At 45.9% G+C, this 13,682-nt stretch overlaps 1 non-coding gene across 1 annotated transcript; it reads right to left on the bottom strand.

Moving 5' to 3' along the window:
* Positions 1–9,407: 9,407 nt before the first annotated feature.
* Positions 9,408–9,513, bottom strand: LOC125402022 (U6 spliceosomal RNA). The gene has a single exon (XR_007232522.1). It is a non-coding gene; the product is annotated as a U6 spliceosomal RNA (small nuclear RNA).
* Positions 9,514–13,682: the final 4,169 nt, after the last annotated feature.

Below are 13,682 nucleotides of genomic sequence, written 5' to 3' on the forward strand. Positions count from 1 at the left end.
AGCAGCCCGTCTGATTTCAACACTCAGGAAGCAAAGACCAGGGACTCCCCAGAGCAAGCTGGACAACAGCCAAATTAGCATCATTAGGGAATTCTAGTTTCAGGTGAGACTCCACCCCTTAATAAACAAGGAAGGTGGCAAGGAATACAGAAAGATTCCTGAGATCAATATTAGTTTTCCACACAGACACACATGAAGAACAAAACAGAAACTGGAGCGGAGGGCCCGGGGCGTAGCTCACTTGGTACAGTGCTTGCATAGCATTCGTGAAGCCTGGGCTCCATCTCAAGCGCTCCATAAACCTAGCATGGCAGCATAATCCCAGCACTCCAGAGGTGAAGGTAGGAAAATCAGAACTTCAAGGTTATCCTGGGCTGCACACAGTTCGGCACCAGCCGGGATACGTGAGACCTTGTATCATGTATTAATTAATTAATTAATTGTTTTTTTATAAAGAAAGCAATGGGAGCCAGGCACCATGGTAGATAGTTGCCTATGCCCAAACTCACAGCGCTGAGTGGAGAGAACCAGAGGATCCATGTTTAGCTGAAGAAGATACCAGACATCCCCTGATGTGTATGCGTGCTTAGACACACACGCATGTATACACACACACACCTGTTCACACACTTGGCCTTGAACAGGATTGTGGACCCTGGCTTCTTCCTTTTGTTCCCTGGGCATGGCGTTAGCATACATTCCTAACATTACCACCCTGCACCCCGACTAAACGCCTACAAACAAAATAGGTGGGAGCTCTAAAACCATGTGCCAAAATGAACCTTTTGTTTTGTTTTTTGAAACAAGGTTTCTCTGTGTAGCCCTGGCTATCTTAGAACTCGCTCTGTAGACCAGGTTAGCTTCAAACTCAAAGGCCCACCTGTCTCTGCCCCCCAAGTGCTGGGATTAAGGGTGTTCACCCCAACCACCTGATGAACCCGGTCTTCTTATCAGTTGATTATCTCACATCTTTCATGTGCAGATGGTCTGTGCGTGATACAAGCATGTAGCGTTTTTTCCCACACACATCATCCACATTCTATTTCCTAGTTACCGGGATCAATGCTGGTGAGTGGGGTCTTGCTCTGTCTTAGGGTTTCTATTGCTATAAAGACACACCATGACAACAGTAACAACAAAGGAAAGCATTTAATTAGGGTTTGCTTAAAGTTTTGGAGGTTTAGTCCATTGTCATCACAGTGGAAAGCATGGTGGTGCACAGGCAGACATGGTACTACAGAGGTAGCTGGGAGTTCTACATCCGAATCAGCAGGCAGCAGGAAAAGAGAGTAAGTCGCTGGGCCTGGCTTGAGCCTCTAGAACCTCAAAGCCCACCCCCAGTGACACACTTCCTCCAACAGAGCCACAAGTCCTAATCCTTTCAAATAATGCCATTCCCTATGAGCCTGTGGGGCCATCTTCATTCAGACCCCTGCAGGTTCCCTTCTACCACTTGAGAACTAAGTGGACTCAACATAACATCACCTGTCCTCCCATGCTCACGTGCAGAGTCAATAAACCTAAAGGAACTTATTGGATAAGGATGGAAGTCTGTATGGTCACAGCACACCACGAAGATTCAGTCAGTGCTCAGACCCATCACACCTCCCTTCTCCAGAGCTGACGCAGTGTCTCGGGTATCCTGGTCTCTGCCTTGAATGAACTCCCACCACTGTCCTTGACCCTGAGATTCGAGCGCAGCGCACGCAGCGCAGCGTAGGCTGTGTCTAGACCTTCCCGAAGCTCCTTCCCCAGACCCTTTACTTCAACCATACCAGCTACAGAGCTTCTCTCTCATTGCCAGAGTAGTCACACTTTTGTCTTTGCTTTCCCAACATTCTTTCCATACTTGCCTTTCCCCCAACCTTCCCTGTCCCCCTGCGGGCCTTCGGGACAACTCTGCAGGAATACTCTTTGCCATGTCCTTGTCTTCCTGTGACACAGTACAGCCTTTTCTTTTAAGACAAGGTCTCACTATGTAACTCTGGTGGGCCTGGAATTCTCTATGGAGACCAGGCTGGTCTCAAACTGGAACTAAAGATGTATTCCACCATACATGGCACTCTTAGAGGCTTTATGTTTATTTTTGATATTTAATGACTCAGTCCATTTGGTACTGCGCTCATTTTTAGTTAGAGGTAGAGATTTCACTTTTATCCTTTTTCATATAGATAATGATAATTTTTCTCCAACTCCGTTTATGGTGTTTTCTTTCCTTCTTCACTGGTCTCAGATGCCATTGCTCATGTAAGGGCCATCACAGGTCCTGCCACTACATTCTGGTCCACTGGTCAGTTTGTGGCTAGTATACTTCATTGGTTTTCATTGGTGTTTTTTTTTTTTTTTGGTTGGTAGATTGGTTGGTTGGGTTTGGTTTTTGTTTGTTTTTATTATTTATTTTTTGGGTTTTTTTTTTCCTCCAAGACAGAGTTTATCTGTGTAACAGTCCTGTCTGTCCTGAAACTTGATTTGTAGACCAGGTTGGCCTTGAACTCACTTCAAGAGACCCACTTGCTTCTGTCTCCCATATGCGGGGCTCAAAGTCATGCACCACCACCACCAGGCATTATACTTCATTGTTTTAATCACTCCCTGCCCCCATGGGGTTTCAGTGTGTACCTGGAACTAGTTCTGTAGACCAGACTGGCCTTGAACTCAGAGATCTAGCTGCCTCTACCTTCCAAGTCATAGGATGAAAGGCCTGTGCCACCACTGCCTGGTTTAACCACTCTCTTTCTTAGATTTTGTTGGCAGCAGAGTAGGCTCTCCTTCCTTGGTTGGCTTTTACAAGCATTCTCTCTTTTGATCTTAGTAAGAACTCAAAACCAGCATGGTGCTTCAGTGTGCTGCTCCATGGCAGAGTGCTTGCCAGCACATTCAAGGTCCTGTCTTCCATCTCCATCACTGAAAGGGAAGGAAGGAAGACAGGAGAAAAATAGGAGAGAAAAAGGGAGGAAACAGGGCAGGACCCAAATATTTACTGGAAGTAGATGGAAACATTGCTTTATGTCCTCAGTGAGGGGCCAGTGAGATAGCTCAACAGGTAAAGACAGTTGACACCACACCTGATAACCTAAGTTCTGTCCCTGGACCCATAGCATAGAAGAGAACCAAATGCCACAAATTGTTCTTTGACACCTCCCCCCCACACACACACACATTGTGGTACATACATCCATAAAACAATCTGCCGAGTCTCAGAAGCGTGATATTTAGTGAACTGAGGCCCTTTCTTCAAGAACTCTCGGTTGAATTTTTTTTCTTTCCTTTTTTTTTTTTTTTTTTTTTTTTTTTTGAGCAGGTAAGGGGTGCTGGCTTTTCAAGACAGGGTTTCTCTGTCTACAGAGTGTTGGGATTAAAGGCATTTTCATTTTTAGAAGGTCGAAAAGCAAATAATAAAATGTTACTGTCTCCGCCCATCTTGAGTTGCTGCAAGGAAACACCTGACACTGTCAGCGTAAAAGCTGCTTTCTTTTGGCTCAGTTCTAATCCAAGGTCAGGAGATCCTACAGCCAGAGACGTCTGCTTGCTGCAGAATCCTGCAACAGGACAGGGTGTTAGGTGGCCAGAGAGGGGCGGACCCAAGATCTCCACCCACACTGGCTTTTAGAGAGGGCCCACTCTTGAGGTGGCTCCTTAATCCATTAATCCGATGGCCAGGTTAATCCATTCATTTATACAAAGCCCTAATCACCGGTGAAAGGCTCCGCCTCCTAATATCTCCTAATGCATATTAGTTTAATGTGTGCTTCAGGGCACGTGCCTTCTCCAAACCTCCTGCTCTGCCTTCCTCTAGAAAGACCTAGAGTCCTCACTGCTCACCATACTTACTCTGCCCAGGTTAAAGAGGATGTGTGCCTGCTTTCCGGGCTGTGGCCCTCAGCTCCTCTGTGTAGACTGACCTACCTACTAGGTGTTTCCTGAGCTGCCAGGCTAGACCAGGTAGGGTTGCTGAGGCCAGGGGAAGATTTTCTCCCAGTCAAGTGGCCAGGCAGTCACATCCCTTAAGTCAGCTGGCCCAGGGCGTTTCAAATGGTGGGGGAAACTCCAGCCTTGTGACCTTCAGGGCAGAGAGGCCAGGGGCTGGCAGGAGCACCCATATCAGAGAGGAATTTTGGCTCCAGCAAGAGATGAAATACAGGTAGAAAACTGCAGTATTACTGGCTGTCTCTTGGGAAAGAGGAAAAAAATGAGAGAATTTATCATTTTCAAATATAAAATCTGGGAAGCAAAGGCAAGACAGAAGAAAAAAAGCAGCTTTTAAAAAAAAGCCCAAAAACCAAAAAAATCAAGGCTTCATTCTACCCCACAGTGGCCCTGACCTCACTAAAAGTCCAGGTTGATGTCAAACTCCCAGCAATTCTCCTGCTTCAGCCTCTGAAGCATTAGGATTACAAGTATATGCCACCATACCTAGCTAAGAATATCGATTTACACTAGGATTAAAGCATAGTCATTAACAGACGAAAGCACGCTCCCAATTTTCACCACCTAGTAATACACTTTCCCCCTTGGGCCAATGACTGTCAAATCTTAACACCTTCCAGGGCCCCCCGCCCATGAACAACTCTCTGATTCTGTTCTTCTGAGAGCAGTGTGCATTTCTGACACGATCCCTGGTGGTGATGCTGCCTGCCAGTGTCCAGGGATGCAGAGATGTTCAAGGCCAGGGGCAAGAACTGTGAGAAACCCCTAGCTCATTCGCCTGCTGCTTTCTGAAGAAAAATTCCAGAAACCCGGGGGCTAGAGAGATGGTACAGTCAGGAAAAGGCCTACTAGGCAAGAAAAGGAACTAGACTTCATATCCCTAAAACCCACCTAAAGAAAGTAAACACGGTCTCGTGCATCTGACAGCCTAGCCCAAGGGAGGCAGAGACAGGCAGATCCCAGGGCTCGCAGGCCCCACTGGCCACCAACCTAGCCAATTAGTGAGTACTGGATTCAGTGAGAGACCCGCCTTATCAAAAGATAAGGTGGAAAGCAATGGAGAAGAATACTCAAAGTTTCTCTCTGGCCTTCACTCACAACAGCATGTACACTCTATTGTACACATGTGCACGCGTGCACACTCACACACATACAAAAGCAAGAAGAATTAGAAAGTTAGTGCTCTTTCCAGTCCTAGTTGTTTGTTTCCCTGAAGTGTGAGTCAGAAAGCAAAGGCCGTCCACACCATTGTCTCCGTGCAGACACCAATACCAGCCAGACATGAGCTTCTGAGGACAAAGCATTGCTCAATTGTTAGATTCCATTTCACAACTGCCCCTTCCGCCATTTCTGTCTGGTGTTGTTCATGGCACTGGCCATCATCTCCTGCGGCATCTCAGCTACTCTCAGACCTCCCCTAAATCTCAGAACCATCAAATCCCAACTGAGAAGTTCCCTGGCACCAATCAGACTAATGAGCCAAATGAAGGTGCTTGTGGGAACCCAGGGCACTAGCACAACCCTGCAGAGAAATTTAAGGGTCAGGTTTTGGTGCCCAATGTGGTTATGTGAGTAAGGAGAAAGAAAGCAAAGCACATGTTCACAGTGGTTTCTGTAAGTTCTTGGTCCCCAGTATCAAGGAGCTGGAAGTTCTGCTGATGGACAACAAGTCATACAGTGTTGAGACTGCTTACAGGGTTTCCTCTCAACGTAAAGACAAAGGAAAGATCAGTCCTGCTGGCCCTGAGCCACCAATCCTAACACCAGAATACACAGCAAAATGGAAAAAATTGTGACTTTATACTTTGTGTGTGTGTGTGTGTGTGTGTGTGTGTGTGTTGGGTTTGTTTGTTTGCTTGCATGCTTTTTTGAGACAGGATTTCTCTGTGTAGCCCTGGCTGTCCCAGAACTCACTCTGTAGACCAGTCTCTGTAGATCCTCCTGCCTCTGCCTCCAGAGTGCTGGGATTAAAGGCGAGTGCCACCACCATCCTTGGCGACATGAGTTTGAAGCCAACCTGGCCTATATGAGACCCCGTCTCAAATGCAAACAGACAAGAACCAACTTACACCCTCTAGGTTAGGGTCAGGATTGGAATCTTTAGGGAACTTGTTATTGTCCTTATTATTAAATCGCAGGCTTTCTGGGTATGCCAGCCACCACAGCCTGGGGAAGGCTTCATCTCACACTGCACCCTAACCAAAATTGTCCCTCAAAAACCAGGAAATGACTGGCCTGATGAAGGGATGAGCATTTGATGTGAATGTTGTCTTGGCTCGTTGTCTATTAAGTTTTACATTCCTCAAAATGCAAAGCAAGAGCCAGAGCCAGGTGTTGGTGATGCACTCCATCACTTTGGGGAGGCAGAGGAAGATGAATCTCTGAGTTCAAGGCCAGACTGCTCTACAGAGTGAGTTCCAGGACAACCAGAGCTACACAGAGAAACCCTGTCTGGCAAAACTTAAAAAAAAAAAGAAGAAGAAGAAGAAGAAGAAGCAGCTTTGTGATCACACCAGGGCATAAGGCCTGTCTGTTAAACCCTTCTTTTCTACCCTCCTTCCATTCCTCTCCTTCCCTCCTTTCTAGCTCACAACTGAGGATGTTTGGTCTTTTGCCAACCCATCTGAGACACACCCTAACAGCATCTTATGATTTACTGCTTCGTCAAAACTCTCTGTGTCTGCCTGGGCCTACAGACATGCTGGAATTCTTTTCTTTCCATGTGAACATGGGCAGTCACAGCTTTTGACATAGAGATGTTGTTTATGGCTAGTGAACTGATGCTGCGGAAGAGGGACCAATCCAAGCCTCCCAAAGCAAGGATGCAGGAACAGAGCAAAGAGGAAAAGCGAGAGGGGGTTTATTTTCAAGGAACATGGAGGCTGGAGAAAACCTGTTCTCTAGTGTGAGTCACGACAGAATATCAGCTGATAATCAGGAAAAGCACCTGCCAACAAGCCTGGTGGCCTGAGTTAAATCCCTGGACTCACGTCGTGAAGGAGAGAACCAGCTCACACAAGTTGTTCTCTGATCTCCTTCACACACATTACACACACACACAAATACACACAATACACTTTCTCTTTCTTTTTTTGTTTTTGTTTGTTTTGTTTTGTTTTTCAAGACAGGAATTCTCTGTGTAGCCTTGACTGTCCTGGAACTAGTTTTTGTAGACCAGGCTGACCTTGAACTCACAGAGATCCACCTGCCTCTGCCTCCCAAGTGAAAGGTGCGTGCCACCATTGCCCAGCAATGAAAAGATTTTTAAAGAGATCAGCTGTATTATCCAGAAGGGAGGGTGAGAGGGTTGGAGAGTAGGGAGAGGTAGGAACGGGGAGAGAGAAGACTGGTGTCCGTGAAGCTTCGCAAGGACCATGAGTCTTAAATCTGCATCCTTAAACCAGAAAATACTCTGAGCTGTGATGACTGATAGATCATGCAGCTCCGAATCCAGGTGGGCTGCGCCTGACTGTCACATCAGTATCTGAGACTCACGCAGGATCAGGAACAAGATAACCGTCCCCAGAGGCCAACAACTCCCTACCAAACGGCTCCTCCCAGCACCCCCAGCTCACGATGGCTCAGGAAGCTGAGGGTTTGTTCGGTTTGGATCCTCATTACCTCCAGCCTTATTTTCAGATTTGCCTTCCCTGAACACCAAGTGTTGTGCGGCCACCTCTCAGCCACTGTCAGGGGAGGGGCCCTGGCCTCTTCCCAGCCTGCAAACTCTGGAAGGTGCTGGGAAATGTCCTCTGAGGCTTTGAGTCATGGGAATCTCATGTTAATTCTAGACTCTCCACACGTCCTTTCATCTGAAGATCTCGGATACATGGACAAACACTAATTATTCTCACGGCACTGCTCAGAAGTAAACAGACATCAGAACTCCAGCCGGTCCTCATGGAGGCTTCATTGCCAGTATCTGTGCGCTTCAGGTTCATCCATCATTTACTGTATTTATTTATGTCTCGTGGTGCCATAAAAGATGGTATCCGGGACTGTGTGCATGCTAAATAGGTGCTCTTCCACTGACCTTTATCCCCAGCATCATATTATCTACTTTAAAAAAATACATCTCTTTCCAATTTGCAGGGGAAGTGAGACTGCCTCGCTATGGGTGGAAATCTGGGCTGTACAAAAAGTTCTGACTCCAGAGAATTAGAATTAAAGGCGTGTATCGCCCATAACTCCGAGCTAATCCTCAAGTAACCCTTAAACATACATTATGTGTTATTTTTTTTCTTTCTGGGACAGGGTCTTGTGTAGCCCAGGCAGGCGGTTGAGGGTCAAGTTTAATCTTTTACCATCTTGCCGCTCCCTCGTGAGTGCTGGCGTTACAGGCATGCAAACTGCCTGATTGTATGTAGGATTAGGAACTGAACCCAGAGCTTCCTGCCTGCTAGGTACTCTACCAACCCAACTACATACATCCCCAGACTCTCCGCACAGCCCTCTTCCTTCTTCTAAGTCTTATGCATATGAATACTTGCCCATATGTCTGTACACCACCTGTGCACAGGGCCCACAGAGGCTGAAGAGGACGTGCTCTGAACAGGACAACCGATCCCCTAGAACTGGAGTTGCAGATGGTTATGAGCTGCCATGTGGGTATTGGCCACTGAACCCAGATCCTCTGGAAGAGCAGTCAGTGCTCCCAATCACGGAGCCACCTACCCAGCCCCCTCCTCACCTCCTCCTCTTCTACCTCCTTCGCTTCTTCTTTGACAGAGTCTATGTAGCAAATACAGGCCTCAAACTCTTCTTAGAAAAGATTCATGGTTTGTAATCATGCATGTGTCTGTGTATAGTTATGTGCATGTGAGCTACCCAGGAGGTCAAAGGTGTTGGGTCCCCCAGTCTAGAATTACAGGCCTGATGAACTCAGGCCCTCTACATGAGTTCAGAGATTACGAAGCCATCTCTCCATCCCTTTCAAACTCATAATTTTCCTGCCTCAGTCTCTCAAATTCTGGGATTACAGGTGTGGACCACAAAGTCTGCCTTTTCTCTCTGAATATTTTCAGTCCACAGTTGATAAGATCTGCAGATGCAGAATCCGTCAATATGGAGGGTCAATCATGTATGCAATCCAGGAAAAAAAACACTATTAATTAAGAATTAATTTAAAGCAGGGCAGTGGTGGCACATGCCTTTAATCCCAGCACTCGAGTGGCAGATGCAGGAAGATCTCTGGTCTACAAAGTGAGTTCCAGGACAGCCAGAGCTAAACAGTGAAAACCCCGTCTCTGGGTAAACGCCCTTGCCCAAGGCTGATAACCTGAGCTCCACCACCAGGACTCACCTCCTAGAAGACGAGAACCAACTCTCACAAGTCGCCATCCGACCTCCACATAAACTCAGTAGAACACATGGCCTCTCCATCTCTATAAAACTTGAAAAAAAACTTCAAAAAGTCAATATTCTAGGACAACTGGTTAATTATCTTTCCTTAAAAAAAGATTTATTATATTATTACTGTTTTAAATATAGAATGCTTTGCGAATTTGTGTATTATTCTTGCAAAGGGGCCATGCTAATCTCTTGTATCATTCCAACTTTTAGTACATGTACTGCCAAAGCAAGAACTATTGTTTTTAATTATATGTATCTGTATGTGGTACGTGCACAAGTGAAAATGTCAGCGATCCTGACAGTTGGACTGCCCGATGTGGGTTCTGGAAGTCCAGCTTGGGTCCGTAGCGATCCTGACAGTGGGACTGCCCGATGTGGGTTCTGGAAGTCCAGCTTGGGTTCGATGCTCCAGCACTGCCAACTATTCTCTTTAAGATTTCATTTGTCGCCAGGTGTGGTGGCACACGCCTTTAATCCCAGCACTCAGGAGGCAGAGGCAGGCGGATCTCTGTGATTTCGAGGTCAGCCTGGTCTACAAGAGCGAGTTCCAGGACAGGCTCCAGAACTACAGAGAAACCCTGTCTCAAAAAACCAAAACATTTCATTTGTCACCAGGTGGTGGTGTCACCTGCCATCCTAGCACTCAGAGACAGGCAGATTCCTAAGTGTGAGGCCAGCCTGGTTTACAGAACAAGTTCCAGGACAGCCAGGGCTACACAGAGAAACCTTGTTTGGGGGAAAATTTTTCATTTGTCTTTTTTCATCCTGTAGCTTTGATTTGACATTATTTAAACACTTCCTCCTTCCTTCCTTCCATTTGCTTTGTTTTTAAATGTAATCTCACTTTGTAGCCCAATCAAACTCATTATGATCCTCCTGCCACTGCCTCTCAAGTGCTGGGATTACAGATTCATACCACATGTATAACTAGTATACATTTTTCTTCTCATTAGTCTCCAAAAATACATTGTAACAGTCAACCATCTGCTTTATATTTACATTGAAGTTGATATTCCCATTAATCTAGGAATGATTCAAGTACACAGAAGATATGAATAGGTTAGATGTAAGTGTCACATAGTTTTACATCAGGGGCTTTTTGGGTCATGTACAGATTCTAGTATTCCAAGGGATCCCACAACAAATTCCTCCTAGATATGGAAGGAAGACTATGTATGTGTGTATATGAGCATACAAAGACATACCTATACATACACACATACATGTTCTCACATATGTACATTTGTATATACATATATACATATACACATACATACACATATGGAGTCTTGCATTTGATTTGTCATGTGTGAAATAATACAATCCTTGATACATATAACAAATTTCTTTAGTGTACACACATGTTGTTTGTGTCTATCCTACTCTTAAAATAATATTTTTTGTTGGAAGACATAACAAAATGGAAAGTAAATTTAGGGCAAACTAAAATGTACTATCTCTCAACTTGTGATACAAAGGCTGCGGATTTTAATTATTTCGTTTTTTCCCCTAAATCATTTTGTGAGAGAAAAGATCTTTTTCTCTTGTTCTCATCCCCTTCTGCATTTCTCCCGTTTTCTGTAAGCCATTTCTCCAATGTATCAATTTATGGTATTTTATTTAGGCCGTTGAATAGTAAGTAGTAGATTGCATTGAAGATAAGAACAATTCCAAAAATAGCTGTTTGCCTCTCTGTTTTTTTGTTCTCCCAGTAACAAAGCTTCATGCCTTTAATTATAGCTTGAGATGGTATGTTGAAATATTTATTCTTTGAATAATGACTGGATTTTCATTTCTTTTTTTAAATTTTTATTATGTATACAACATTCTGCCTCCATGTATGCCCACATGCTAGAGGAGGGCACCAGGTCTTATTACAGATGGTTGTGAGCCACCATGTGGTTGCTGGGAATTGAACTCAGGACCTCTGGAAGAGCAGCCAGTGCTCTTAACCACTGAGCCATCTCTCCAGCCCTGGATTTTCATTTCTTAATTGGCATATGTATTTAGTACCTTTGCCAATACCCAAATCTGAGAACAGACGAGGGCTCTGTGTTGAACACTTTTGATACCTGCCCCCTAACCTCAGCAGTGTTACAAATCTGAGAACAGACGTGGGCTCTGTGTTGAGCACTTTTGATACCTGCCCCTAACCTCAGCAGTGTTACAATAAGCAAGGAAAGGGCAAATACTATAGATTTCAAATCCACATATTTAATGCTTGACCAGCAAAGCTAGGGCTTACAAGTTAAACCATCCACGTGTGATCTACAGCACATAGTGTAATTGTGGCCCCTCTTTGGGGCCCTTGGTCTGGGAACATGCCTTACGTATTCTGAAATGGAATGTCAGGTCCTTGGGAGCAGTTCCCACGAGATAACGCCCCACCCACATTGGTGACTGGCTTGCAAGGACTGGGAGAGTAGGTTAGATGGAGAGATTACCAGCCTGAACACCGTCTGCCAAGATGCATTTGTGCTTTCCTAAGCTGGGAATCCACAGCAGTATCATTTGCTACCCACCTCCCACTATCATTAGCTCCATAGTGTTTGACACAAGACACCACCTTTCACTTGCAACACACCTCTGTCGGAAACCCAAGATGTACTCTGTGGGTGTGCGGCCCTGTGAGTGCGGTCTCCAGATAATGCTCATTCCCTTCCATTCCTTTGGCAGTGTTTATCCATCCTGGAGTTGAAAGTGGAGCAAGAGGCAGATTTACAGAGCCCAACTGTTGTACAAGAGGCCATATCACAGCCGCTGACAGGCTTTGTGGGTGACTGGAGAGAAGCACTCCTGATGTGGAGAGGGGCAGAGCCAGTGTGGGAACAGTCTCTCTATATCCAACAGCAGCATTGAATTCCTTTGGACTTGAAGAGGAATTCAAGAGCAAGCAACTATGTGTTAGAAGCACTGGGGCTCTACATTCACCCAGAGACCACGGTATCCATCTATAATCCTCTGAAGGGGAACCTGCACTCTTCCCACAGGAGAAACACCGCACAAACCTAAGACTGGAGTCCTTCGAGGTTATGTAGTGACTAGAACTGGCCACGCCCAAACACATGAGCACACAGCTTACTCATAGGATGCAAACAAAGCCAGCTCTCCTGGGCAGGGCTCCTCGGCCCCAGAGGACTGCGGGGGCTGGGCTCTGTGCTGACTGGTGTGGCTGCCCAGAGCTCTTCTCCTCTTAGTCATTCCCAGGCACAAGCTAGAGCCAGAACCTGCACCACATCCAGTTCTGACGACGAGGATGCAACCAGGCGCCTTACACATCACTGTGCTCTCCTTCACAAAGGGGTTTCGTTCCCTCTTAGGCCCAGGTGTGTATCTGGATGCAACTACCATGAGGTTTATTCAGCCATGTCCTCTAACAACGAGAGGAAAGGGAGGACAGGGCAGTGGAGACGGCCTCATCAATCCTGCACCTTCAGCGCTGACAGCTGGAGGCAGCCTGAGCCTCTAAACCCAAAGCTTCATTTACTCCCATGACAACCCTGGGTGTGGCCCAAGGAGACCGGAAGTGTGGGCTAGAAGGGTTGGCAGGACACATAGGCAGGAAGTTGACTATAAGAAGAACAAACACAGCCATGGGTCTCGAGGCTGAAGTTCCTGTTCACCTGCCCTCTTGTTTACCTCTAGGGCTCGGTGGGATGTTTCTGGTGCATTGTGGCCTTTTCCTTTGGTAATCCCTAGTCCTCCGCATTGCTGGCCTCTGGTACTTGGAGGGACAATGCAAGAAGAAGACAAGCTATTTTCTTTACAGTTAGACAACATTGAAATCCTTTGCACCTTCCTGAATCTACCCCAATCCAAAGGAACAAGATATTTTTGCTTAGATGAAATCTAAGTATCGTGTCTTGGCAGTGGTGGCGCACACCTTTAATCCCAGCACTCAGGAGGCAAGGGCAGGCAGATCTCTGAGTTAGAAGCCAGCCTGGTCTACAGAGTGAGTTCCAGTACAGTCAAGACTACATAGTGAGACCCTATCTCAAGAAACAAAACAACAAACAAACAGAAAAGCAAAGGAAAGGAAAAAATAAGAAGAAATCTAAGTGTCTTAATTACTGACAGCTGACTTGGGGAACTGTTGGGACCTGTAGGAGTAGAAAGGCCACCTTCAGGGTAAAAAGGTAGCTCTTATTCACCCCAGCCAGGATATATGGAGAACCTGCTACTGACAAGCATCATGGCAGCTGCTGATTCCAGAATCTGTAAACACTCTGTTCTAGTTGTTTTTTTCTGTTGCTATAATAAAATCCTCTGTTAGACAAAAAACAACATGGGGAGGAAAGGGTTCATTTAGCTTATATTTATAGGTCACAATGCATCGTTAAGGTAAGTCAGGGCAGGAACCAGAGAGGAATGCTGCTCACTGGCCTATGTGCCGCTCAGCTTTC

Source organism: Myodes glareolus, chromosome 5 (genome assembly GCF_982192425.1).
Source record: "Myodes glareolus chromosome 5, mMyoGla1.1, whole genome shotgun sequence".
NCBI lineage: Eukaryota > Metazoa > Chordata > Mammalia > Rodentia > Cricetidae > Myodes > Myodes glareolus.